The sequence below is a fragment of the Ictalurus punctatus genome, chromosome 19 (genome assembly GCF_001660625.3).
Source record: "Ictalurus punctatus breed USDA103 chromosome 19, Coco_2.0, whole genome shotgun sequence".
Taxonomy (NCBI): domain Eukaryota; kingdom Metazoa; phylum Chordata; class Actinopteri; order Siluriformes; family Ictaluridae; genus Ictalurus; species Ictalurus punctatus.
In genome coordinates, this window is record NC_030434.2 from 9,425,063 (window position 1) to 9,451,437 (window position 26,375).

General features: G+C 40.4%; 1 protein-coding gene across 5 annotated transcripts in view; it reads left to right on the forward strand.

Moving 5' to 3' along the window:
- Positions 1–26,375, forward strand: part of plxnb2a.1 (plexin b2a, tandem duplicate 1) — a 118,655-nt gene that overhangs the window by 56,262 nt on the left and 36,018 nt on the right. For 4 of the 5 annotated variants that reach the window (XM_053688440.1, XM_053688441.1, XM_053688439.1 and 1 more), the window contains exon 2: positions 1,966–2,026. The gene's annotated coding sequence lies outside the window, so the exon portion shown is untranslated. Of the gene's footprint in view, positions 1–1,584; positions 1,853–1,965; positions 2,027–26,375 lie in introns of those variants that run through there. The other variant, XM_053688442.1, reaches the window with a different exon arrangement.

The following is a 26,375-nucleotide window of genomic DNA, read 5'->3' on the forward strand; positions in this document are numbered from 1 at the left end:
GATTGAGGAACGGTCTTGCTTTAAAAATCCCCAACTAGTCTTGTATCTCAAGCTGCACCCGTTTTCACTTGGCAGACAAACAGGTCTTTTAATGTGTAATATGGTTGCTCCATGTGCAGCAACTCTAGTTTTGATGTCCCTGCCAGTTTGCCTGTAGTCTTTTCTCCCCCCCCCCCCGTCCTTTTCATTGGTTTAATGCTGTACGCCAAACCATATTCAGTTTGAGTCACGTTAATGGAACAGCCATGTGTAGAAAGTTTTAAAACTGATGTGAGCCACCTAAAGCATGAAAGGGTGTGTGTACACTGTACAGGCGACTCACTAGTGTAACATCACGTTATCTTTGAGTATAACCCCCCATACACACACACACACCTACCAGTAGCTTAAATAACAGTAATGCACTGCACTTAAACATTAACACCAATGCTTTTGTGGTGGTCAAAATGTGTAACGGTTGGCAGGTCTGGTAATATAATATAATATAATCAGTGGTGATAATATTAATATATCTCACAAGCGTAATGCATAAGCTTTTTCTAATAGTGAGTGTATAGGGAGGAAAGAATAGAAAGTCTAGGAGAAGCAGAGAATGGAAAAGCAAAAGATTTCAGAATTCAGAAACATGACTACAAACATCTGGTTCTCGTTGGTGGGGGAAATCGGGGCAGGGTTCTGAGATCTGGCAACACATTTTAATATATAACTCTCTATGTAAGTATATAGATATAGACAGTGCACACAAATGGAGACGCGTTTAGACGGAGAAAGCTTGCTTCGAGATAAAAGACAGGCTGAGATTCGAGCCAAAGACGTCATCCAGGCCACGGCAGTGCTTCCATGTGTGCGATGCAGACACAGACATGCAGTAAAACATTGCACATGCTGGTTAGACACTGAATAGGGAGGGCTGTGTGAGCAAACGGTGCAACACACCCGTTCCTAACGTAATGTCCGAGATGCTCGGAGAGGAAGAGGACCAAGCTCTTAGGAGTGACGTGCGCGCTCTCTCATCCAGCCCGACATGGGCGGAACCGCTGGATGGGTTTCACTGAGTGGGGCTTTGTCTGCCAGAAGGGGTGTCGCTAAAACAATCACGATTTTCCACTTCTAATCATGATCATCCCGGGCGTCATTAGGAACCCCACAGCCAGGCTTTCAACTGCACGCTGTGCTTCCGCTGCGCGCCGTTTTTATCCGCGTCAGTTTCAGAAGTAGGCCGTAATCAGAACTCCAGGCAAGTGCAGAGATGCAGCCCAGATCGACGCTCCTGCTGGATAGACAGCCTCTCAGAAATGCAGAGAGGTGGGAGATGTGTTGGTAGAAAGACTTATAGATGCTTAAACGTGTCGCAATAGTAATAGGCGGAAATATTTATTGGGGGGGGGGGGGGGGGGGGGCGTTTCACGCTTCCCACCTGCCCTCATTTGCATACAAGGTATGTTATGTAAGGAATAAAATACAACCAGGAATACTGTTCTAGAAAATACCACCACAGAGATGATTATTTTATCAAGAACGTCACGTCCTGAAGTCTTCTGTCCCCCTTCTACCGCAGCTGCATTGTTTATTAAAGAACAAGGAGTTGGGATTTTTATCTACTTTATAGTTATGAGCTGTTGTGTGTCGTAACTGATGTAAACCGCTCTTTTGTGCCTGAGAGTACGGAAAGCTACGTTGTAGTTGAACACCGAAGCCAAGTGCAACATGGGAGACATCGACAGACCTGAAGAATAGCCTCAGAACGAATGGCTGAGCCAAAACGATGTCCTGAATCCTCATTTGATTTGATCTGGCGAGAATACCTCTCCGTGTGGAAAATCTTTATGTAGCATGTTTATTAAGAGCTCAGGTTCGTAAGATGAAGACATCTCACATGGCTGTAGGAGTGTTTGTGTCTTCTCATTCATGATTTTTCATTTCCCTCCACTTCTCTCTCTCTCTCTCTGTCTCTCTGTCTCTCAGTGTGTCTGCTGTCCTGTTGAAGAGCGCCAGTCGGAGTGAGTGAGGACGAGGAGGAGCACAAGTAAGTGAAGAATATGGCTCGGGGTGATTAGGAAGGTTATTCTGAGATGCCCTAAGTAAATAAGGATGGATTTTGTGTTTGCTGGAGTGAAAAGAAAGACGGTAAAGACAGCGAGGGAGGTAATTACTCTCAGGATTCCCTTAAACGGCGATCTTTATTTTCCAAGCACACCCTGCTTTTGTGCTTTTCATTAAGTGCTCAGTTGGCTGCCAGAGCTTCTGTTGTCTGCGCACGCACACACACACACACACACACACACACACACACACACACACACACACACACACCACGTCAATGAAATATGAGCCGTGCCTGTCAGTTTCGAAAAATGCATAATCATTTCTTGCACAAACATACATTCTGTCTCTGTCTCTCTCTCTCTCTCGCCCTTCTTGTCCTCCCGTCATTATTTCCGCGCCGTGTTTACGTTGGCGGCCTGCCTCTGCCTCTGCCTCTGCCTCTGCCACTGCCTCATCACTTTCCATCAAGCCGTGGCGCTGAGCTGTTAAGTAAATTATGATTGAAAGGCAGATTAAAAAACAGGCAGCGTTCCAGTGACTGATCTAATTCTGCTCTGCAATCAAAACTTCCACTGTCTGATTGATATTTTTCAGAGGTAGCAGAAGTTGAAGGCTGCGTGAGATTCAGAGCGTTTTCCTTTCTTCCATTTCAGAGCTAAAGACCTCGGTGCGGTAGTAATATTTTTGCATTATCAAATCGTTTTCAAACGGTTAGATCCTGGCGTGTCATGTAGCTCCTGTCAATCACAGAACATGCCGTGTGTGTGTGTGTGTATTGAAAAGGAGTGCTCCAGTCCATCTTTGAGGGTAATGTGAATTGCAGACGTGCATTTCCTAGCTCCAGGATTTATTCAACTCCAAGGGCAGAGCACTCGACCTGCCAAAATAAAGACCACATAAGGAAAGACACTTCATACTGACCTGGATTATGTCATGAGAATATCAGTGTCTCTCTCACGTGTTGTTTTTTTTTTTTTTTTTTTTTTTTTTTTTTTTTTTTAAATGTTACATGCTTAAGTAAATAATAATAAAATTTAGCTGAAAATGTTCAGTGAGAAGTGTGAAGTAATTACAAAAGCTCATCAAAAAATAAAATGGTAAATTACGCAAACAATAGGTAAATAAAAAAATAACAGAGACGAAGAGAAATAATCATCTAAATTATTTATTATTATTATTTTGAAGAATAATATAAAAGTAATATAAAATTATTGAGGCAGTAAAATTAAGGCAAATAGAAGTGAAAGGGGGGAAAATTTATTGTTGTTGTTGTTGTTGTTGTTGTTGTTGTTGTTATTGTACCTCAGGCATAGAATGGAGCCTGATGAATGTTCAATGATAACGTGCTCTAGATCTCTGGTGCATTTAAAAAAAAAAAAAAAAAAGAAAAAAAAGGATGAATCAGATTTTATTCATAAATGTTTTTTTTGTAATTTATAAATAAAATCTGCTTCATCCTTTTTTTTTTTTTTTTTTTTTAAAAAGGATGAAGCAGATTTTATTTATAAATTACAAAAAAAACATTTATGAATAAAATATGATTCATCCTTTTTTTTCTTTTTTTTTTTTTTTTCAAGGATGAAGCAGATTTTATTTATAATTTTTTTTTTTAAATTTATAAATAAAATCTGCTTCATCCTTTTTTTTTTTTTTTTTTTTTTTTTTTTTTTTTTTTTTTAAATAAAAAGCTTTCATATTTTGAACATGGAGAAGACTAGCACTAGATCAGGGTTTCCCAAGACCAGGGGTTTGTCATGGCACTGCAGTGAGAGTTAAACCTAAATTCCAGTGTTCGCTAGCTACATCCTCCTCCTTCGTGGCTGAAAGCGTCTTCATTTTGAGAACTCTTTAAGATCACTCCGAGCGAACAGACACGTCAGTCAAAGAAATTCATAAGCACAAGTTAGACAGCAAACGCTTCACTGGAGGAGAAGTTCTGAAAGTACAGCGAGATGTATTTCAGATTTGGATTTATGTCCAGGAGAGCGACAAGGCCAATCCGTTTCCCGGGTGTGTGACGTTTCAAGCAGCTTTCTAATGAAGACATTCGGAAGCATGAAAAGCTGGCCATAAAACCATACAAGGCAGGGAGGTGTAGATTTAAAACAGCAATAAAAGTTGTAACTTTTTCTCAAAAGGGAAGGATTCACCTAACATCGCCCTGCTGGGGGTAGGCGAGACCAATGATTTATCCTGAACGGGTTCAGCTGACGAGAGGTTAACACCAAATGATCTCAATACACAATCTGGAACACAGTTCATCAGGCGTTCGGAAATGTATGAAGGTGCTGTTAAGTAATTACATATAAAAGAAGCAAGGTACACTATTAGTAGATAGTGTTAGTAGACTATTGGTAGATAGTGTTAGTGTTAGTAGACTATTGGTAGATAGTGTTAGTGTTAGTAGACTATTAGTAGATAGTGTTAGTAGACTATTAGTAGATAGTGTTAGTGTTAGTAGACTATTAGTAGATAGTGTTAGTAGACTATTAGTAGATAGTGTTAGTGTTAGTAGACTATTAGTAGATAGTGTTAGTGTTAGTAGACTATTGGTAGATAGTGTTAGTGTTAGTAGACTATTAGTAGATAGTGTTAGTAGACTATTAGTAGATAGTGTTAGTGTTAGTAGACTATTAGTAGATAGTGTTAGTGTTAGTAGACTATTGGTAGATAGTGTTAGTGTTAGTAGACTATTAGTAGATAGTGTTAGTAGACTATTAGTAGATAGTGTTAGTGTTAGTAGACTATTAGTAGATAGTGTTAGTGTTAGTAGACTATTGGTAGATAGTGTTAGTGTTAGTAGACTATTAGTAGATAGTGTTAGTAGACTATTAGTAGATAGTGTTAGTGTTAGTAGACTATTAGTAGATAGTGTTAGTAGACTATTAGTAGATAGTGTTAGTAGACTATTAGTAGATAGTGTTAGTGTTAGTAGACTATTAGTAGATAGTGTTAGTGTTAGTAGACTATTAGTAGATAGTGTTAGTGTTAGTAGACTATTAGTAGATAGTGTTAGTAGACTATTAGTAGATAGTGTTAGTAGACTATTAGTAGATAGTGTTAGTGTTAGTAGACTATTGGTAGATAGTGTTAGTAGACTATTGGTAGATAGTGTTAGTAGACTATTAGTAGATAGTGTTAGTAGACTATTGGTAGATAGTGTTAGTAGACTATTGGTAGATAGTGTTAGTGTTACTAGACTATTGGTAGATAGTGTTAGTGTTACTAGACTATTAGTAGATAGTGTTAGTAGACTATTAGTAGATAGTGTTAGTGTTACTAGACTATTAGTAGATAGTGTTAGTAGACTATTAGTAGATAGTGTTAGTGTTAGTAGACTATTAGTAGATAGTGTTAGTGTTACTAGACTATTGGTAGATAGTGTTAGTGTTAGTAGACTATTGGTAGATAGTGTTAGTAGACTATTAGTAGATAGTGTTAGTAGACTATTAGTAGATAGTGTTAGTGTTACTAGACTATTAGTAGATAGTGTTAGTAGACTATTAGTAGATAGTGTTAGTGTTAGTAGACTATTAGTAGATAGTGTTAGTGTTAGTAGACTATTGGTAGATAGTGTTAGTAGACTATTAGTAGATAGTGTTAGTGTTACTAGACTATTAGTAGATAGTGTTAGTGTTAGTAGACTATTGGTAGATAGTGATAGTAGACTATTAGTAGATAGTGTTAGTAGACTATTAGTAGATAGTGTTAGTGTTACTAGACTATTAGTAGATAGTGTTAGTGTTAGTAGACTATTGGTAGATAGTGATAGTAGACTATTAGTAGATAGTGTTAGTAGACTATTGGTAGATAGTGTTAGTGTTACTAGACTATTGGTAGATAGTGTTAGTGTTACTAGACTATTGGTAGATAGTGTTAGTGTTACTAGACTATTGGTAGATAGTGTTAGTAGACTATTGGTAGATAGTGTTAGTAGACTATTGGTAGATAGTGTTAGTGTTACTAGACTATTGGTAGATAGTGTTAGTAGACTATTGGTAGATAGTGTTAGTGTTAGTAGACTATTGGTAGATAGTGTTAGTGTTACTAGACTATTGGTAGATAGTGTTAGTAGACTATTGGTAGATAGTGTTAGTGTTAGTAGACTATTGGTAGATAGTGTTAGTAGACTATTGGTAGATAGTGTTAGTGTTAGTAGACTATTGGTAGATAGTGTTAGTGTTAGTAGACTATTAGTAGATAGTGTTAGTGTTAGTAGACTATTAGTAGATAGTGTTAGTGTTAGTAGACTATTGGTAGATAGTGTTAGTAGACTATTAGTAGATAGTGTTAGTAGACTATTAGTAGATAGTGTTAGTGTTAGTAGACTATTAGTAGTTAGTGTTAGTAGACTATTAGTAGATAGTGTTAGTGTTAGTAGACTATTGGTAGATAGTGTTAGTGTTAGTAGACTATTAGTAGATAGTGTTAGTGTTACTAGACTATTAGTAGATAGTGTTAGTGTTAGTATACTATTAGTAGATAGTGTTAGTAGACTATTAGTAGATAGTGTTAGTGTTAGTAGACTATTAGTAGATAGTGTTAGTAGACTATTAGTAGATAGTGTTAGTGTTACTAGACTATTAGTAGATAGTGTTAGTAGACTATTAGTAGATAGTGTTAGTGTTAGTAGACTATTGGTAGATAGTGTTAGTGTTAGTAGACTATTAGTAGATAGTGTTAGTGTTACTAGACTATTAGTAGATAGTGTTAGTGTTAGTATACTATTAGTAGATAGTGTTAGTAGACTATTAGTAGATAGTGTTAGTGTTACTAGACTATTAGTAGATAGTGTTAGTAGACTATTGGTTGTTAGTGTTAGTAGACTATTAGTAGATAGTGTTAGTGTTAGTAGACTATTAGTAGATAGTGTTAGTGTTAGTATACTATTAGTAGATAGTGTTAGTGTTAGTAGACTATTGGTAGATAGTGTTAGTAGACTATTAGTAGATAGTGTTAGTAGACTATTAGTAGATAGTGTTAGTGTTAGTAGACTATTAGTAGTTAGTGTTAGTGTTAGTAGACTATTAGTAGATAGTGTTAGTGTTAGTATACTATTAGTAGATAGTGTTAGTGTTAGTAGACTATTAGTAGATAGTGTTAGTGTTACTAGACTATTAGTAGATAGTGTTAGTAGACTATTAGTAGTTAGTGTTACTAGACTATTAGTAGATAGTGTTAGTGTTAGTAGACTATTGGTAGATAGTGTTAGTAGACTATTGGTAGATAGTGTTAGTAGACTATTGGTAGATAGTGTTAGTGTTAGTAGACTATTAGTAGATAGTGTTAGTATTAGTAGACTATTAGTAGATAGTGTTAGTGTTAGTAGACTATTGGTAGATAGTGTTAGTGTTAGTAGACTATTAGTAGATAGTGTTAGTGTTAGTAGACTATTGGTAGATAGTGTTAGTAGACTATTGGTAGATAGTGTTAGTGTTACTAGACTATTGGTAGATAGTGTTAGTAGACTATTGGTAGATAGTGTTAGTGTTAGTAGACTATTAGTAGATAGTTTTAGTGTTAGTAGACTATTGGTAGATAGTGTTACTGTTACTAGACTATTGGTAGATAGTGTTAGTGTTACTAGACTATTGGTAGATAGTGTTAGTAGACTATTGGTAGATAGTGTTAGTGTTACTAGACTATTGGTAGATAGTGTTAGTGTTACTAGACTATTGGTAGATAGTGTTAGTAGACTATTGGTAGATAGTGTTAGTGTTAGTAGACTATTGGTAGATAGTGTTAGTGTTACTAGACTATTGGTAGATAGTGTTAGTGTTAGTAGACTATTGGTAGATAGTGTTAGTAGACTATTGGTAGATAGTGTTAGTGTTACTAGACTATTGGTAGATAGTGTTAGTAGACTATTGGTAGATAGTGTTAGTGTTAGTAGACTATTGGTAGATAGTGTTAGTGTTAGTAGACTATTAGTAGATAGTTTTAGTGTTACTAGACTATTGGTAGATAGTGTTAGTAGACTATTAGTAGATAGTGTTAGTAGACTATTAGTAGATAGTGTTAGTAGACTATTAGTAGATAGTGTTAGTAGACTATTAGTAGATAGTGTTAGTAGACTATTAGTAGATAGTGTTAGTAGACTATTAGTAGATAGTGTTAGTGTTACTAGACTATTGGTAGATAGTGTTAGTAGACTATTAGTAGATAGTGTTAGTAGACTATTAGTAGATAGTGTTAGTAGACTATTAGTAGATAGTGTTAGTAGACTATTGGTAGATAGTGTTAGTAGACTATTAGTAGATAGTGTTAGTAGACTATTGGTAGATAGTGTTATTAGACTATTAGTAGATAGTGTTAGTGTTACTAGACTATTGGTAGATAGTGTTAGTAGACTATTGGTAGATAGTGTTAGTAGACTATTAGTAGATAGTGTTAGTAGACTATTGGTAGATAGTGTTAGTAGACTATTAGTAGATAGTGTTAGTAGACTATTGGTAGATAGTGTTATTAGACTATTAGTAGATAGTGTTAGTGTTACTAGACTATTGGTAGATAGTGTTAGTAGACTATTAGTAGATAGTGTTAGTAGACTATTAGTAGATAGTGTTAGTGTTACTAGACTATTGGTAGATAGTGTTAGTAGACTATTAGTAGATAGTGTTAGTGTTACTAGACTATTGGTAGATAGTGTTAGTAGACTATTGGTAGATAGTGTTAGTAGACTATTGGTAGATAGTGTTATTAGACTATTAGTAGATAGTGTTAGTGTTACTAGACTATTGGTAGATAGTGTTAGTAGACTATTAGTAGATAGTGTTAGTAGACTATTAGTAGATAGTGTTAGTAGACTATTGGTAGATAGTTTTGTTTATTTCAAGCATGTATTTCTAGGAAGAAGCAAAATGATCTAATCTAAGGGATTAGCTTCTAAATGAACATTTCTGTCCTGAATGGATATATTTCTGTAAAGCTGCTTTGTGACTATGTCCATTGTTAAAAGTGCTATTCAAATAAAATTTTAATTGTGTAATAGAATATGAAAATTATAAACTAGAAATAAGTAACTATGTCTAGAAATAGATTTAATAATCTTAGGTTAAAGGCTATATATATATATATATATATATATATATATATATATATATATATATATATATATATATATATCATACACGTGATGTAGTGAAATTGTTCTTCTTAGTAAAAGTTTTTTCTTCATTCCTCATCCCACAGTGCAACAACGAACAGAACAACAACAAGCTAAAGATATACACACAATAAAAATAGAATAAAATAAAATACTGTAGACATGTAGAGAATGTAATGTGAATAGAATGGAATATGTAGAGAAAAATATGCAAATGCAGAATTGTATCGAGTTGTACAGTGTTTACAGAAACTGTACAATGTGCAAAAATGTTTCTATAGTGCACGCTTGTGTGTGAGAGTGAGTGAGGTGCAGGTTATATGCGGACTCACACACACCAGATTGCACTATTTTGTGTGCATATTTGTTTATCTCAATGAGAGAAATTAGATAACTTTTCCTTTATTAGATAACTTCCTTTATTCAAGATATCGTCACGCTGCCGTTGTCATTTTTTTTGCTGTGCACTGAATGTTTGTGTGTGTGTGTGTGTGTGTGTGTGTGTGTGTGTGTGTGTGTGTGTGTGTGTGCGCACATAAACAGACATCCAGAATGTGCTTGTGTGAAGGAACTGAGGTATGATTTCGGTGGATTGAAGCTTTGTTCCTGTTGTCGACTAGATCCCAGTTCCTTTTCAGGGCAGCTTTGACCCTTAGGTCAGCTTTCAGGGAGGATGTGGACATGTTTGTCTGGTTGATGAACACGCATGCATGTTTTGTGGCTTGGGAAGCACGTCAACGCTGCTTAAATGCTTCATCTGGAAGATTTGTCCAGACTGCATGATGACTTTGATGGGTTTAATGAAGTGGTAGTCGGGCGGAGGGGGAACCGGATTGCAGCTTTCCACAGCTACATTTTTTACAACTATAGAGAGGCTCATTTGAATAATGTCCCACTGTTTCTGGAGTGTGTGGCACCCTGGAGGCAAGTAATGATCGATTTACATGAAATTAAACCCACTGCTTAGGAGACCGCCTCTCCCTTGCGCCCTGGACACACACACACACACACACACATGCACACAATATGTATGTAGGTGTAATAGCTTTGTCTTCTATTGTGTCCTTCAAGTCGAAAATGGTCTTCTGGCTGTCTGTAATTTGTGCTGTTCTCTACGGCGTGAGCTCTTTGTGTTAGAGAATCAGATCACACCTAGCTAAAAACACCAACCCGGAAACATCGGGCTATTTCGGCTCGTCCACTCGACCCAGCATTTGCCGCATGCAGAGAGACAGAAACGAGGAAGCGCTTTATTCGGATGGCCTCGGCGCTTCAAATCTAATTGCAAAGCCTGTAGGAGAGCCAGAAGAAATGGCCAGTGTCAGAAAAGAGACATGTCCCCGCTCTCTTCACTGCTCTGTGGGAGGGTTAGGGATGTGCATGCTCGCTCAGCCGTAATGGCTGCCCTGCTGCTGTAATCTGTTCCCCGGTCGAATACAGCGTCACGCCTTACACATCATTATCAACATGATTTAGTGGTTCTGTTTCCTGTTAAGAGTGTAGGCTGAGGAGGGGGTGGGGGGTATGCACTGTTTAAAAAAAAAAAAAAAAATTATAATACAAGACGAGGAACCCAAATCCGTACACGATCGACATCAGACACAACATCTGGAAGGAAGAAAGATACGAGGGTGATTAGAAGCTGTGACATGGATAATGGAAGTGACAATGAAACGGAGTCAGTGTTACAGTTGGCCTCAGTAGGGGATAAAGATTGCAAGCATTGCGGTGTCTCTCTTCATAATCGGATGAAGTGTAACTGGACGCCAGGATCAGAGTTTACATTGATGAACAAGAACGTAATTTGTAGCGCGCTTATACTTTGGGGGAAAAATGCCTCATTATTAAGTAGGCGGGTGTTCTTCCATCATGGTAGCGTTGTTGCTTATTAACTTTGGTTTCCATGGTTACCTTTCTGAGCATACAGACTTACAGGGAGGTACGATTTGCGGTCTTGAGCGACCTATATTATCCTTCGTCACTGTTCATGACGTCATCAGCAGAGGGATGGTGAATGGCTGTCCTGGTACATTTAGAGCTGTACTTTTGAGAGGTTGAGAAGAATTTATTAAGTAATTCATTCATTCTCATGAACCTCGTAATGTCGTAGTGGATCCAAGGGCTATCCCAGGAACACTGGGTACGAGTCAGGAATACACTCTGGATGGGGCCCCGTTCCATCTGCAGGCTTGTGTGTTTAGACTAATAGTACGCCATATAATAAAAACGGCACTAGCGTCGTTGTTCGTCAATCACATGACTGCAACAATCACGAGTGTTGTGCCATGTATGTCATGCTAGTGGAGCTAGTGGCTCCAGGCTTCCCGTGAAACATTAGAACATACTGGATAAAGGTGCCTTGGCTTCATGTTACAACTGCTGAACTGTTTGTCAATTAAGAGTCAGTAGGCATTTGCCAGTTTCTGAGGTCATGGTGATACAGGCTAAGTATTAAATTTGAAGTATAGCGCTTCCTGCCTGCTAACCAGATCAAATAATATATACACACATCTCTCTCTCTCTCTCTCAGAAATACTCTGAGGTCAGAAGTCAAGAGAGCAGGCCTCTTGACTAAGGTGTTGTTTCAGTGAGAGCGGTGCACTCGGACAAAGAGCACACGCCCACTACAAACCTTTTTAATTGACTCGTAAAAACCTCCTCCACTGCTTGTTCACAGCCATTTCGGTGGTCACCTCAGACCACTGTGTATTGACGTGCACTTCTCTTCCTCTGCTTCTCTCTCCCTGATCGGATCCTCTCCCCGTCACTTTTTTTGTTGTTGTTGTTGTTTTTGTCTTTCTCCCGCTCTCCGTTTGTCACGCCCTTTTCGGACACAGACAGGTACGACGCGTAACAATTCCACTGACCTTTCAGCGTGCCACTCGCCGTTTTGATAGTAATACGCCACGGTGACGGTCTCTGCAAAGGGCTCGAGAAACAATTGGCTGTCAGCCTGTGGCAGCGCGACTGCAGGCAGAGGTGTTTCGACTCTGACAGGCCATTGATTTTTTTTTTCCGCATGCCTTGCTCCTCCTGCCACCCATATCCATTCATTTTGCGGACGCACACATTCAGGCATACACTCTCAAGAAACACCGTGCGCATACAAATAAAAGGGTCAGATGTAGATGCGCTAATGGCTTTTGTCTTTTATTTGTCCGACTCTGCAAGAGGATATCCACTTCTTTCCTCTGGATCTTTTGTTTATTTCTTGTCATGGGTCCTTCTGTCAGTTCTCAAGGCCAGAGTGGACAAAACAGTAGCCTGAGTGCCAGTAAAGTAGATTTTGTGCCCAGTCTATTAGATTAATCTTTATTAGTAGTTGCCCGACAGACGAATAGGACACGAGCAGAGTCAATGGTGGCTTGCCCATAGGGGCAGGTGAGGCAGATGTACGAAATGTATGAGCGCCATGCGTTTTTATTACTGTTGAATTACCTTTTTGGAGAGACCCGTGACTTTTTAAAAAATATATACCGCAAGCTGATATTTAAGGTTGCGCCATATCGTATCGTCCATGAAGTACCGGTACAGTTTGTGCCCATGATGAGAATCTGTCATCCCGCAGTATTGGGGATCTAGCTGATGACGTGTTTACATGCTGCAACGTGGGCATCTCACACAGAGAACAAGAGCAAGCGTGGCGGAAGGCCGAGGTTAGATTATGAATCCTGCGAGCACTGGCGTTTACATTTTCACTGGAATTTTGTTTTGTGTGTAAAATTCATATTCTTTTTTTTTTTTTTTTTTTTTTTTAGCCTTCGTAATTGTAGTTTAGCATTTGATGATGGTCAGGATTAAGTTTAATTTTTTTCGGATCAGTGTTTGTGTTTGCACGTATGCTGATGTGATTCGTGGCCTAAAAGATACAAATCGGCATGTATATCCTAACAAAAAATAAATAAATAAATAAAATGTCGCACTATAGTTTTAAGCCTATATCGAGACCGTCGAGCGGCGTGCTCTCTACTCCATTTAGCGCCAGAGAGTTAAGTTTGCACCTAGTGGTCAAAATAGGAACTGCATCAAACGCTAATAGAGGAATCACGCTGCCACATGCTCAGAAGAGGAGCAGTGGACAGGTACTGTTTTTTTAATAACAAAGAATGAAATGTGATATTTCTGCAAACAGAGGAGACACTGTGTAGTATACGCTGTATAAATGTCTATGATGTAAAAGATTGAGAGAGGGAAAGGAGAATTAAGGAGTGTATGATTAGAGCACATCAGAAATTCGTGTTACGAATTCCTGTTTTCAACAGCTGTGTTTTTCGGGGTCATCAAGATGTACTCGGGCTGGAATCTTTGTTAAAACCTGGCAATATTACCTTGACCACAGCTGAGCAAAGGTCTCTCTCAAACCACTCAAAACAAGCTGCTAGATTGTATGCTGGATAATGGAATGTTCTTGACTCTTAACAGCCAATTACGAAGGTAATCTTAAAATAAATAAATAAAATCGCTCGATAGTGGCCTATTGTTATTAAAGGGAAAGTTCACCCAAAAATGAAAATTCTTCCATCAATTACCCCCCCTCATGTCGTTCCAAACCCGTAAGACTTTCGTCCATCTTTGAAACACGAATGAAGATATTTTAAACGAAACCCCGGAGAGTTCTGTCCCTCCGTTTGCAGTCCAAGTAACCAAAACTTTCAAGCTCCAAAAAGGTCATAAAGGCATCGTAAAAAGTAATCCATGCGACTCCAGCGGGTTAATCCCAATGTTATGAAGTCTTGTGGGTTTGGAACGGCATGCGGGTGAGTAATTGATGACCGAATGTTCATTTGTGGTTGAACTACCCCTTCAGTGTCATCCTGCCCCAGCAAAATCTCTGGGCACAAGCTGCTGCTGAACACCGAGGTATGTAGAAACGCTGAAGAAACCAAGGAAAATAAATCCCGGTGTAAAGCCACCATATAGCTCTCCTGCTCTCTAATATACAGCCTCACAGTCACCTTCTGGTCAAGCTGATTTTTATTAGTAGTACATTAAAAAAAAAAAAAAAATACTCTGGGAGGTTCAGGCCTCGTCTTATACATGAGAGCTATTGTTGTTAAAGAACACTGCTGCATAGACCTAGTTAGACTCAGAACATCTGTTATATAAGATTGTTTATGCCAGTGCGTCATTTATTTAAAAACTAACAATTCTATCCGGTTTTTCAGGCGGCATACAATACACTGCCGGAATAGCATAGAGAGATGCACGCACACACACACACACACACACACACACACTAGATATTATACACTGATGTGTAAATATCCATGTACTGACTCTAGCTGAGAAATTAGAAGACACCTTTGAGGTAGAGTCGAATTACTTGTGAATCTGATTCGCTGTGTAAAGTTTTATCCGAGTTCTCCAGATGTTCTATCAACATGTGTACATATGATTGTGTGTCCATCTGTGTGTAGCCCCACACCATGCTTCAGCAGACGTGCTCTCTCATCTAGTAAAGCTGCAAATTGGGAGCAGTGGATGAAAACCACACAGTTGATCCGAGTTTACACAATTTCATTTTACATATAGAAAGTAAACTCGAGGTATGGTGGTTTTTTTTTTTTTTTTTTTTGGGGGGGGGGGGTTAACATTTCCTACACTTTTCGTGTGAAGTTTGGTCGTTGCGCTTGCTCCTGCTTGGCACGGTTCGTTTTCGCCCCAAATATCGGTTATCCTTTGTATTCCAAACGGAAGGTGTTATTTCAGTCACTTAATTCACGAGTTATTTCAGGTCGGGATCGGGGGCACACATTCAGGATACGGTCACGATGTAACTTGTATGCATTTATGAACGACACAGAGCGTGTGAGTGGGTGAGAGCAGACCGAGGCTGATAATGATGATGATTGCTGTGCTGAAAGGGAACAGTGGGCAGTACGCCACCTCTGACCGGTGTGAACCTGGGGCGTTTAACCAGCTGTAATCTCTATGGTAACGTTCAGCAGTGTCTTGCTCGGGTTTTTTGAAGCGGCGTGACAGTTTGAGCTACCGGAGCTCAAGTTAAACTCAATACATTTCATCATAGTCCTTTCACAAATCGCTTGCGTAAGATGGAAACACTAGTTCACATTCACATTGGGGGTAATGATAATTATCATGATGAGGTGACGCAGGCAGGATGATGATGATAATATTGAGAAGAAGAACGTTCAGTATGAATAAATATATTAAGTCTAAAAGAGCACTGATGATATAGTGGGAATTACAATTACTCAAGAGTACTCTATTCTTTTACTCGCGGATTTACACCAAAAACTAGAATTACCTCCGGAACCTCAATACGAACGTTGGAAGGCATTGACATCACACTAACGGTCTTTACAGGGAGTGCAGTACTAATAATTTCAGTCTTTCTTCAACCTAGAACGGACCTGATCTTTCTGACAGACGTTACGAAAACTCTTTGGGAACTCAGGATTTCAAAATGGTGGAATTTTCTTATATTTATTTCTTTTTTCCTATCGTTTTTATTTGACCCATTTAGCTATTTAATATTTCACCCCAAATTTCTTCAATTCACGCCTTATTTATTGTAGGCATAAAGGATCTGGTTGCTATGCATCTATTTATATACGGTTTAAGGAAATGAAAATGCCCATTAATGTTCTAGACGACTGCACTTCCCTGTGTGGTCAGCATGTTCTAGTCCGTTTCGGTCTGCCCCGCTTCCACATCTCCGCTATACTGTCGATACAGCCGGTTGATTCATCTGGAAAACCTAACGCGAGTTTACACATAGAACACAGGAGGATGATCAGTTTGTGTCTAGAAGCTGTTGTATGCTTTAGTGATATGAGTTAAGAATATATCTTGGTAGAGCTCTTCAGCAGATAAAAGGAATACGCAGGCCGATCCGTGATTCGCAGCGCTCGCCGTTTGGGATTAGTAGCTGGAAATATGACCGTTGTAGTTGAGTAAAAGTATGGGTACTGTGTGGAAATGAAATACATTTAAACATACTCGCGTTTTCAGAGGTAAAACTTTTAACCAGTCAGATGAGCTGGTAATGAATACATGATGCGCAGCCCTGTAGGATTATCTAGTTTGTCATGAGGGAAATATTCTGCTCAGACAAACCTAGAATTCGGCTTTCTGCTTAACTCATGTCTAATGACCCTGTTGGAATGGATGCTAAGCACTTAAATATTGAAAGCAAACTTGACTAGCTAGCAGATTTCACCGAACGTAATTACGTCAACACGCTTCTTTAAATTTCGCGGTGGACGCTGATATTTCGGTTTTATGTCCGAGGCGAAGGAGACGACGACATCTTATTACGGTCTGGCCGAGAATGCTCATCTTGCTGATTGTAGATGACTGTGGGCTGGCCCTTTATTTGTGGAAGGTGTAATTGCAAATACGCAATATGCACGTGAGGTGTGCCGTGTCCAGTGACGGGTGGTGCTGATCTTTGCTCGTAGACCAGTTAGCACAGTGTGCAGTTGAGGGCTGCAACAACTAATCGATAATAATGGACAATGAATTCCATTATGGATTAGTGGGTCTGTGAGCTCATTGTGGATAATCACCGGTCAGTGACATCACTTCACGAAGGTGAAAAACGCGTTTCTATAAATAAATAAATAAATAAATAAATAAAACGGCGGAGGTCAGAGACGGAGCTGCTGTGGGAAAAGTGCACGATCCAGGTTCTCCAAAACCCGTGTGTTTTTGTTTTATATCAAGCGCTTCGGACAAACTCGTAAGTGTATTAACGTGACTCGTTTAACGCGTTCCAGACTCGTTTTCTTCAACACGGATATGACGCGACTCACGGTTCCTTCGGAAATGTTCAGTGATCCTTCAGTGATGGGCCTACTGAGAAATTACACATCGTTCAAAGTAGTACTTTCGTAGGGCGACCGCTTTACCGATGACCGATTAATCAACCGAGCGATTTTAACAATCGATACTGAACGAAAACACAACACTCGGAGTAAAACATTGCTGAACTTTATTACGAAGATAAACAGTGCTGACTTAAATGAAATAAATATGTAAATATTATAATACATGTTCAAGTAAATAAAAGATATACATCCAAACGGAACCAAAAAGTAACACTGCAAATAACAAATAAAAATAGAGACGTCCAAAATGAATCAAAAACCACTTCCGTGCTGTGTAATGACAGCGGAACATCGGTCGAGCGCCAGTGCTTAAGTACAGTAACGCAGAACAAAAGGGTTTTTCCACTCCCGCCATATTTAGCTGCATTAACATTGATTGACAAATGAACTGATGTCTTATGCAGTTTAATCACATCATCCCTCCCGGTAAGTTCATTTAAAGCCGAATGCATATTTCTAGCTTGTTTACTGAGTGAAGTTTAAGGAGCATTACTATGAACTGTGAAGGACTTGATCAAGATAAGCGGTAGAGACCTTCTGACCAGCCGTGCATTGGTTCTGGTGCAGTTTTAGGAACAGTGCGATATTGCAGTTGAATACTTTACATAAACTTCTATCGAGTCTCATTAAAAAAGCAAAAAAAGAAGTACGAAAATGAGAGCGCTCGAGCCAAAATTTGTCGATCGATATTTCTTTTTATAGCACGTTTTAAAAACAGCACAAGTTGAGCAGAATGACAAAACACCCATAGAATGAGACACACAAAACTCCTCACTATTCAATCTCTATGCAGTCTCCTTGTCGCTTTAATGGGAATAACACCCCTGGGAATGTGTTCATGATGATGATGATGATGATGCTGCATTCTGAAATGATTTGTTTAGTGTGTGTTGTGTAGGCGAACTATAACACTGTGTTCATCAGACGTCAGCAGTACAGAAACGCACAAAAATGTCGAGTAAGCTTCCTCCTCGTTTCTATTTTGGAAGATCTAGGCAAGCGTGCTTGTTTGGGGGAGAACTGCATCAGTGTGGTTCTGTTTTCTTTTTCTGGTTTGGGTTTCTATAGAAAGCACCGACATCAGGAGTCGCGTGGCATGACTCAACCGCACGTGACCGCGGAAGGCCGAAATCAGTTCAAGCTGCTGCCCTCTGACGCGTGTGTAAAAGGTTAGGAAGAAGTGCACCGGTGGAAATGTCAGCCCTTGAGCAGGGTGAAGACGGGTAGAATCGGCCGCGTTGGTTTCGATGGTCATGAACAATACTATCAGGATCTCCTGATGTACAGTAGATCCGGAAGAGGTGTGGGTGGGATAATCATGAGCTTACACACATTATATGCTCAAAGGTGTGATGTTCTCTGGAACTGCTGCACTTTGGTTGATTGATGGTTCTTAAGCCATTGGCTAAACCTGTACAGCCACCTTCCAGGCACCATGAATTACCAGGTAATACGTCGTTGCAGTGTTTCAGGTGTATTTGTCTTCAGTGTCACATTTCTGAGAACTTACACAGAGGCAGGGTTGATGAGTTAAAAACTTTTTTTTTTTTTTTTTTTTTCTTAAGGCATGTGCTTACATGGGCTACACGTTAGTAAATCGGCGTGAATCCCGATCATGAATGAAGTACGCCGGAAACCAGAAATGGTTTCGACTGATACAGAAAACGCTACAAAAGGCTACAATAGTCTGTGGTAACAGGAAATCTGGTCTAATCTCATCCGAGGAAGTGTAATCCTTTGCCCGCTTGTTTTGTGCAACTGTGAGATTAGCACTTAGTCATGCGTTGTTTTTCTTTCTTTGGAAATCTGTCTGTCAAAAATGTCACGCCATTGTCACCGTGAGCCATGTCAGTTCAGACTCCAAAACAGGAAGCGATAATAATAATGATGATGATGATGATGCAGACTCACACACACACACACACACACACACACACACGCATGCGTACACAAACAGGGAGCGGCTGTGCATTCCTGTGGTATGCAAAGTCCGTGCGTATGATAATCACTGAAACTTGTTTTATCCGTGCTCGGTAACAAAGTCCACACGCAAAAAAACGTGGTGAAGCCTTTAGGATTCGACGTGCTAAGCATTCCGATGCTCTATCGATCGGACACATGCCGTTATCTTCTACCTGTTTTTACCCCCTTAAACTTCACACACCGACCAGCAGCTCCCGACACCAAGGTCCTCTTGTAACTACATACATTTTATAAGCGTTACACGGTAGTCACTAAATAAATGATGGCAGTCACACTGGAACACAGCGGCGTGTTCACACAGCCTGGGCCGGCTGCAGAAAAAGCCCAGCTGTTGCGTGTCTGGTTAGTCATTCCTAATTAGGTCAGTTTATTAAAGCTTCAGCCATAGAGTGATTTAGAGTAAAAATACAAGACGCTATTGATCTGCTTTATTTATTTATGATGATTATTTCTGTATATATAAAGTGCATCTGGCATCCTTAACAGGTCCTTAATGAGTTATAATGTCAACAGAACAACCACACATCTGCACACGTCTGCTTTATTTATTTATTTTATGTGCAGCTCTATAAGTGGGGGTTAGGATACATGTGTGAATCTTATATATATATATATATCACGTTTGCAGAAAAATAAGGGACACGCCCCTCGGGTTTGTTCTCCCGAGAGACGTTTTCGATTTTTGGGGTCACGCACAGTCGTTTTTTTTTTTTTTTTGGTTGAGCTTGCGTCCACAGTCAGCACTGTTATAGCCGAGGTTGTGTTTGACCGTGTGGTACACCTGCGTTAACGCCGCTGCCGTAACCTTGAGGGGTGGAGTAGGATGAGAAATCGTTCTCAGGGGTGTGCAAACGCACCATTTTGGCTAAAATATTTGTCATTGTTTGCAGGAACACCATCCAAACCGTGAAACCCCACATGGATACCCTATCTCCAAACAGTTCTGAGTTTAAGTAGAACACCATTTTTATTACTGGTAAGAAAATGTATTTGTGTATATTTATTCCGTTTTTATATACCCGATTGTTCATTCTATCGTATCGAGGGACGCAATTATTACTAGATTGGTTAAGTATAACACATCGTTGTTCATTTTTCTTCACACAGGCAGTATATTTTGATTATTAAACGAATGCTTATGTGTCTGACTGTACACCTTAACCTTAATAAACAACGTAGCGACGTGATTCATTTACACTGCGACGTTATTTCTTAACAAATAGGCAGCATATGTCACCTAACGTAAATGATCGAGGTGATTTAAAAAAAAACAACAAAAAAAACCAAACGTGGTCACGCTATCTTCCTCGGGGGACACGTGAGGGTTGAAGAAGTGCGAGAGAATTTCATTCTCAAATACGGGACCATTCCGTGTTTTAAGGGAACGGGTGGCGTCGCTAGCTGGGTTTTACGTTTAAGATGTTTTCGCAGGTTATTTGTATCGCAGGAAGAGGCTGTAGTTCCTCCTCTGGATATTCTTGCAGAGCAGAATTTGCACTCTTGCTTTGGTTCGTCGCTACGCGTCGAGTCGATCAGCGCCGTCTGTCGGTGAACACTACGGCGTACGCTAGGCTTCCGTCACACAGCGTCACCCGGATGTTGGCTCCAGGGCATGTTGGACGAGGCGGAGTAAACGGGCTAGCTTGAATACGTATTCTTTGTTAGTTTGCTGAATCGATGTCTTAACTTCATCACACGCGTGCGGGCGAATCCGTCCGTCGTCTCCGAACGTAAACGCGTGATGCCGACGCCGTCTCGTGGCCAGGGCGTTTCTCAGGGCTGTTTGTGAAGCGGGGAAAAGCAATCGTGGAATGAATTTGAGAGATAAGAGAGAAAAAGGAAATGACAGCAAGAGGGGAAAGAGCACGAGGCTGTAACTCCTCTCGGGATGATGAAACGAGCATGTCATCCTGTGTAGGTGTGTGCCCGCGTTTTCAGATTGTGTGTGTGTGACACACAGGGCCCTTTGTGTTATTCTGCCATAAGATGGAAAAACAAATACACAGCTACTGGCTGTTGGGAATAGGCACACTAAGACGAGATAATACCAAGAAAAAAATACTTATCCAGACACCACACACACACACACACTCCAACCATTTCACAACACATACATGGCTTCTAATCTCAGCAGGAGATGCACTTGGTAACATGCAGCACTGGTGCACGTAAAGCACGCGTAAAAGTCATTTCTAAGTTCTGTCACTGTTAATCACGCTCAAGTGCTGCGGTTTGTCACTGTGAAATACAGAGCGAACGTGAAAGCTTGGAATCGACCGCAATTTAAACCCAGCGGTCATAGAGGCCCGCGTCTCCATTTTGGCGGTGTACGTGTTGCCATGGAAACCGCAAAATTCTCCAAGTCCGGAACAATCAACGGCTCTGAGTGGATAATTACTATAATTCTGATGGAGGTGAACACACTAATATTTGGAGATATGAACTCAATGCGCACACACACACACACACACACACACACACACAATCCAGCACTAGATGAAGCTCTGAAAGAGCATATTTGAGCATAAAGTGAAAGGAGAGGTCTCAGGGTTTTCACTCCTCTGTATTAAGCTGGATCAAGCAATTTATTTATCTACTGAAGTGTTTTTTGGGCTAGTGTTTAAATTCACAATCCCGGCACTTGCGTGATGATGGCTGCTTCAGGTTTCTTTCAGTTGCCACGGTCTACATCGTCTTTACTGGGAGCGCGTCGGAAGAAAAAGGAACGTGTGATCCCGCAGGCCGAGTAAATTGGCCATTATAATGACCGCTACAGCCGGTAGTAAGCCTCACATTTTATATGCACGGTGTTCGCGTTGTAGTCATGACACGAACATGAAACGCTAGAAAAGAAACCTGATCGAAACCCGCTCGTGCTGTTGACCTACACCACGTACTTGAGAAAACGCAGCAGACTACGTCCTGTCAGAAATCACAGCTGCGAGGAGCAACATGCTGCTGTTTTTGAGGAAGCGCGACAGGATCACATGATCAGTAAGTATATATGCTACTGAAAGAAGTTGGAACTGAATGCAGGGGGGAAATGTATTTTGCGTTTATTTATCAACAGTAGAGGTGTAATCCAGTGCCCGTGTCTCTATTTAGTTCTCCAAATATTCATACATGTATTCGGATTTAAATCCAAAGTGGGCGTGGCATAAACCTTATTAGATTCAATTGTTTTATTTTGCTGCCATCCACCAGCTAGGTCTGCCCCATCGTACTATAGCTACCAACCGGGAGGGCGGAAGCGATCACGTGCTTCCTGTGAGGCACGTGAAGCCAGGTCTTCACGTCTTATCTGGGAAGTCATATTTAGGATTGGATATCTTCAGAAAAATTATTTTAAGTCTCTTGGAATTTGGTGAGATGTGAACGTTACCTGAAGTGTTTGATCTGCATGATCTGTTGCATTGCGCAGCTGCCACATGATTGGCTGGTTTAGATAACCGCTTGAATGTGTAGGTGTACAGGTGTTAATAAAAAGAAAAAAAAAGAAAAAGCGGACAGTGAGTGTATGTATTAGGGCTGTTCGGAAACTTTCGGGAATAATACTGCTGGTATGTGCCATGTGGAGTGTTTATGATTGCCACTGATTTTCAAAGGCTAGTCTGATGTCTGTGGTAGTCTTCTTGTCCAACGTCTACTGCCATCTTCTCATGAGAGTGCCTATGGGAGGTAAGTGTGGTAAAGCAGCCGTGATTGGTAATTTGTACTCGATTCGGAGTAGGGATTGGCTTCCCAGGCAGGCTTTTATACACTCTCTGTCTTTTTATTTATTTTTTGGTTGAAGATAAGCCCGAACATTGATTTAGTTATTTTTTGATTGAAATTCATGCTTGTAATTGTGTGTGGTATCTTGCCTGATAAGATAAGCCGGTTGGCACTGTAGCACACTTCTGTGTACAGCCACTAAGCACGCACTACTTCGAGTCAGAACTTGAACTGCTTGCTGACGGATACAAAAGCACATCTTCAGAGGGCTTGTGAAGTCCATGCCTCGACGGGTCAGAGCGGTTTTGCCCGCACAACAGCGCTAATCAATGTCATGCAAGTGGTTTTTAATGTTCTGGTTGATCTGTGTGGTGGAATAAGCAGAAATAAGGCTCGTATCTGGATGGATTTGAACATAAAAACAACACGGAACTCGGAACGTAACTTTAAACGTATTTCACACAGTTTTTCTCGGTTCTTCTCGATGGTTCCCGAGTCAAGATGCGGACATTGTCAAAATAGCGCAATTTCCAAAAAAATAAAAAATTCATTTGGCTTGTAATCTTGTCAATATCTTGAATTGTATTGGTTGTGACACAGCCAGTGAAATATAACCATGACTTTTATCATCTCCGTCTGTTAAACTGCAGTCTTTAAAGCCCCAGTAAAGAAATTTAGCACTTTTTCCCATTTTGATGGCCCACAACGGGGGAAAAAGTCCGTTTTTGGTGAATTGTGAGCGTTTAGACCGATAGAAAACACGCTTTTCTTTATGTCTGCCAAATCTCTTACGGCTAGGAATAATATTTCTGCAGATATTCTAAACATGACTTCCCAGCTCAGACTTGTATTAGTATTGTCGTCGTTTAAAATATTCGATTTTTCATGGGAGTTTTAAAATGTTTTGGCAGAATTCAGCCAAAATACTTTACAGACACTGGTGTTTAGGTCACAAGCAACAAATACAGAAAGAATGGGCAAATTTGAGACCTGCAACAAGCACCCGATCTGAATCGACCCCCTTGAATCGTGGTAGAATGACTGTCGCTTCCTAATTGAATTCCGTTGTAAAAGCAGTTTGTCCGAACAACTCGGGAGATCCGTCCGTCCGATCAGTTATAAAAGTGGTCCGTTCATTCCAGATTGCGGGTTCAAGAGGTTAAGGCAATCCATACAGTAATCCAGGTTTAACCCGAGCGCACACACACACACACACACGCGCGGCCGCACACAGAGAGGGAAAGACAGAGGGTGAACAGTAGGAGGATTTATTAGGAGGATTTATTCCCTCAAGCCTTTTTCTAATTAAATAGTTCATGTAGTATGCTGGCCATAGCAGATTTATTCTGAATTAATGCCGAAAATTGCAATTAGTGGGTTTTGTTCATCTGTTTCATATCCGTCTCATTAAATCCGGGTGTAATGCGGTTTTGTGAGCATTAGTGCTGTGGACCGGGACCGCTGTTGCTTTTGTTTTTAGCAGTGAAACTCACCTTTTTTTCCCCCCCCATTCATCTAAGTATTTGTTTATCCCTCTTACTCCATCCATTTCCCATTCCTCAGCCGTGATTCATTCCTCGCAAACATTTAGTCATCGGAATCCAGAAACGTATAATGAATATTCAGAACACGATGTTACCCGTTCGTTTCGGACAAACGCGTCTGTTATCGCTACGAGGGTGCGTTTGGGTCGTTTTAAAAAATTCAAAAAATTCAAAAAAATTTATTTATTTTTTTTCCTTTTCCCTTTTGTAAAATCATCGCGTTCGAGCTGTGTGTGCATGGTCGTGTTCAACATGTGTAGTCAGCGGTCACAGTGAATAATGCAGAATAGTGGCGATGTGTGTTTTGACGTGGTTGTTGCTCAAGGGCCGCAGAACGTTCTCCGAACAAATAAATAAATAAATAAAAACGACTAATCTCACGCATGAGTTTTGTAGCGATGCCTAACCAACCGTAACACTCTTTCACAGCCTCTCTGGGATTTGTCAAAAGGTGTGAAACAGTATAAGAGATTCATGTCGTAAGCCAGTATTACAGTTCTGAGCGTATCACGGTCTCGGGTCTCGGCGCTGTTGGTAATATCGACAGTACAGAGACTTCTAATGTGTGACGTGTGCAAGGGTGTGGTATAGAGGATAATAAACGGTACAAAAAAAACATCCACCCAGTGGGATTTCCTAGTTGATGAGAGAGAAGAATGGCCAGACTGGTCGAAGCTGGCAGGAAGGCTACGGAGACTCAAATAACCACTCTGTACTTTTTTACTCTAGCAGTATGTGCATACGAGGTGAGGACATGTAGTAGCAGGAGAATGATATGAATGCTTTGTGCTTCACTTTATTCTGCAGCGCTCTCGTTAGTGTTTCGTCAAAAGCAGTCTACTGACATCCTGGTGGTGTGTGTGTGGTGCAGCAGGCTAGGGATGTCACGATACCAAAAATCTAGTAGTCGGTACCGATACCACCAAAAGTACACGATACTCGATACCAAAGTCGATACTGCGGAGTGGTTTTAAAAAAAAAAAAAGAAGAAAGAAATTTGTTTTTGTTTTTTTTGTTTTTAAATAAAATGAAAACCTCCTGGAGGACATTCCCCTCTGGCTGATACTGGCAGAGAGAGAGGGAGGGAGGGGGATATTTTAGTTATCAAACACTGTCTGACACTGACTAATAAGTGCTAAGGTGCAGTCCTAAACCACTTCAACTTGTTAAGCTAAGCTAATCTTCTGTAGTTTTTCCCCGGGTGCTTGTAGGCGTTGTTCTTCTTCACCACTTGTGGACCGACTAAAACCCTTGTGCGTATTTGCTGCCCCCTTCAGTTCCGGAGGAATTGCAACCTCGGTACATTCTTTAGCACGTTTTAACAATGCTGGTACCGAAGTATCGGTTCTCGTGATTGGTTCTACAGCAGGCTTAAGCATTCGCAACATGTAGCTCAGGCTATAGTTATAGTGTAAAGGTCTGCACTTATATAGCGCTTTTATCCAAAGCGCTTTACACTGTGTCTCATTCACGCACTCGCACACACTCGCATACCGATGGTTGCAGAGCTGCCATGCAAGGCGCTAACTTGCCATGGGGAGCAACTTGGGGTTCAGTGTCTCGCCCAAGGACACTTCAGTATGTAGAGTCACGTGGGCCGGGAATCGAACCGCCAACCCTACGATTAGTGGACGACCCGCTCTACCACCTGATCCACAGCCGCCCCAGGTAAAGCACATTAGGTTTAAACATGAAAATGTTTTTTTTTTTTTCTCTCTCTTTCTTTATCTGGTTGTTAAACTTTTGAATAAAGGAAGACCAATGGCCCAGACCCAGAAGCCCCAAATATCCCCGAGGTTTATACTGCTCCTTCAGCTGCATTCTGTGATGTGACTGCACGTTAAAATATTTCTACGGTGTCATTCGTTTGTTCTTCAGCTCAGGCTTTTGCGTCACTCCGACCGAAATACTGTGGAGCTGCACTGCTGCTCTGTGCTCTTGTTCTTCCACAACGCTGCATTTTGCCGCTCACTGAGCACTGTACAAAGAGAAGGGGGCTCGTAGTAGTGGGCCGGAGTAGTCATGTTGTCTTTCGCCCTCGCTGCAGAGCACAATCGCTTCACTACGCATGCACAAAGCCCGCCTTGTTTGCACTGTGCCGAGCCGTGCCTGGCTCCCTTTCTTTATTAT